This window comes from Poecile atricapillus, chromosome 30, assembly GCF_030490865.1.
Source record: "Poecile atricapillus isolate bPoeAtr1 chromosome 30, bPoeAtr1.hap1, whole genome shotgun sequence".
Lineage (NCBI taxonomy): Eukaryota > Metazoa > Chordata > Aves > Passeriformes > Paridae > Poecile > Poecile atricapillus.
The window spans coordinates 3,842,596-3,845,095 of NC_081278.1; the positions used below are offsets into that span (position 1 = coordinate 3,842,596).

Below are 2,500 nucleotides of genomic sequence, written 5' to 3' on the forward strand. Positions count from 1 at the left end.
TGTGAGGTCGCTCGGCTGGCCGGGCCGCGCTTGCCCCTCCCGCACCGGCGGGGACACGGGCCGAGCCGCGGCGGTCCTCTCGGGCGCAGCGCCGGGCTGCTGAGGGAAACCCCGGGCCCCGAGCCAGGACGGCCGCGGTGGCGGCGGCGGATGTCAGGCGCGCCCCCGCCGGCGGACGCTCCCCCGAGGGTGGCAGCAACGGGGGGGAGGCACCCCGGCGGGGCCATCCCAGGTCGTTTCCCTCACCCCAGGGCCAGGTACCTAGCGCTCCGCGCCTCGGCGGTTCCCCGAGTCTTTTCCCTTTCTCCCGCTCGCGCCTCGGCGTCGTCAAACGCCGGCCGCGGGCGCGGGGTTGGGTGGGGCCCGAAAGGGCCGCCGAGGCCGGGCGGAGGTTTAAAGACTCGGGCGGCACGGCGCGCCCCGGCGGCGGCGGCGGTGCCGGCGGCGGCGGCGGCGGGTGCCCGGCCGGTGGCGGCGCGGCGTCATTGAGGGGTGGGGAGCTACTCCCGCTGATCCCCTGCGGTGGCGTCCGTCGCGACCGGTCCCCCCCCCCGCTCGTCGTCGTCGACTTCGTCGCGGCCGTCCGTCGGCCGCGCCGTGCCGGGGAGGGGGGCGCCCAGCCCCCCCTCCCCCCCCTCTCCGCGGCCCGGTCTCGGCGGCGAGGCCGTGGCGCGCTGTCGGCCGCGGGGCCGATCCGGTCTCCTCGGAACGGGGCGGCGCCGGCGGAGAAGCGCCCCGCGCGCTTCTCCGCCTCCTTGTGCGACCTCGGGGTCGCGGCCCTCGGGCGCCCCCCGCGCTCCCTCGCCTCGGCCGCGCCGGCCGCGTCGGCGCGCGTCTCCTCCTCCTCCTCGGGGCGCTCCTTGCCTTCCCCGGACGCGCGCGGTGGCGCCGTCCGCCGGTTCGTCCCCGGCCGAACCGCACGCCCCCCCGCCCGGGCGGGCGCTCGTCGGTCGCCTCCGGCGGCCGGAGGCCCGGCGAGCGCGGGTGACCCCGTGCCGAGCGGCGGCGGCGCCGCTCGACGGGTGTCCCCCTGGTGGGACGGTCGGCCGGGAGGCCCCCGTCGTCGCCGGCGGCGGTCCCGGCCCGGGCCCTGCCCGTCGCTTCCCCGTCGCCCTTCCCGAAGGCCGCGTGTGGGCCGCAGGGAGCGCTCGAGGCCGTGCGGCGGGCGTCCGCCGCACGGCCCCTCCCGCAGGGCGCGTGCCCGCGGAAGGGGCCCCGACGGTGCGAAGCGGCGGCGGCGGTCCCGGGAGTGCGGCCCCGGTGGCGGCGGGTCCTCTGCCTTCCGGCAGGCCTCGGGCGCTCGCGACGCCGGCTCGCGCCTCGGCGGCGCCCGCCTCCCGGCGCCGGTCGTCGGAGCGCGGCCGCGAGGCGCTCGCCTTCCGGCGGGGAGCCGGTCCCCGGCCGGGGGCGGCGCCGGCGGTGCCGGCGCTCGTCGCGTTGCCGTCTCGGGCGCTGGGAAGGGGCGGCCCCGTGAGCGGGGAGGAGAGGCGCGCGGCGGCGCGGCGGCGCGGTGGCGCTGCGCGGGCGCGAGCCCGCGCAGCGGTCGAGGTGTGGCGGCGAGCGCGAGGCGGGTGGCGGGCGGCCGCGGCCCCCCGGCCTCGTGCCCGCGTCGTCCCGTTCAGAGAGAGGAGGCCGGGCGCGGGCGCCGTAGCCCCCCCGCAGTCTGGCACGCGCCGCGTGGCTCTCCGCGCGGAGGCCGGGCCGAGCCCGGGCGCCTGGGCCGTCTCCGAAAGACGGCACGCGATGTGTGCCGGCGGCGTCTCTCTTTTCCCTCCCCTCGCCCGGGGGGTAGGGGTGGGGAGGCGGTCGGGGGCGCGGGCCCCCCCGCCCTGTCTTGGCTGGCCTTTCGGAGCGTTCCGTGGGCTTCTCCTTTCTTTTTTTCCCTTCCGTTTGTCGTCTCCTTTGTGCTCGTACGGTCGATGGCGAGGTGGCGCGGCCGCGCCTCCTCGCCGCAAAACCGAGGGGGCCGCTTCACGCGAGCGGTCCCGGCCCCTCCGCGCGTGCGGGGTCGGTGCCGAAAGCCAGACAACTCTTAGCGGTGGATCACTCGGCTCGTGCGTCGATGAAGAACGCAGCTAGCTGCGAGAATTAATGTGAATTGCAGGACACATTGATCATCGACACTTCGAACGCACTTGCGGCCCCGGGTTCCTCCCGGGGCTACGCCTGTCTGAGCGTCGCTTGACGATCAATCGCCGTCCCGGGGGGTGGGCCACCCGAGCCCTCCCCCGGGCGGCGCGGCTGGGGTCGCCTCGCAGGCCCGTTACCCTCCCCGCCGCGGTCCGCCGGCGGCGGCGGCCGCGGGAGGAGAAGAAGGGCCTTCGTCCCCCTAAATGCAGACTCGGGGAGCCGCTCCCGTAGCTCCCCGCTTCCCGGAGCGAGCCGCTGGGCCGGAGCTCGTCCTCGCGGGGCGGACAAAGAAAGGGCCGAGAAGCGGCGGCGTCGCCAAACGCCGCCGCGAGGGCCGAGAGAAAGAGGGCGAGAGGGGAGGCGAGGCGCG

General features: G+C 78.4%; 1 non-coding gene across 1 annotated transcript; it reads left to right on the plus strand.

Moving 5' to 3' along the window:
* Positions 1 to 2,027: 2,027 nt before the first annotated feature.
* On the plus strand, positions 2,028 to 2,180 carry LOC131589946 (5.8S ribosomal RNA). Its single transcript, XR_009279899.1, has one exon. It is a non-coding gene; the product is annotated as a 5.8S ribosomal RNA (ribosomal RNA).
* The last annotated feature ends 320 nt before the right edge of the window (positions 2,181 to 2,500 follow it).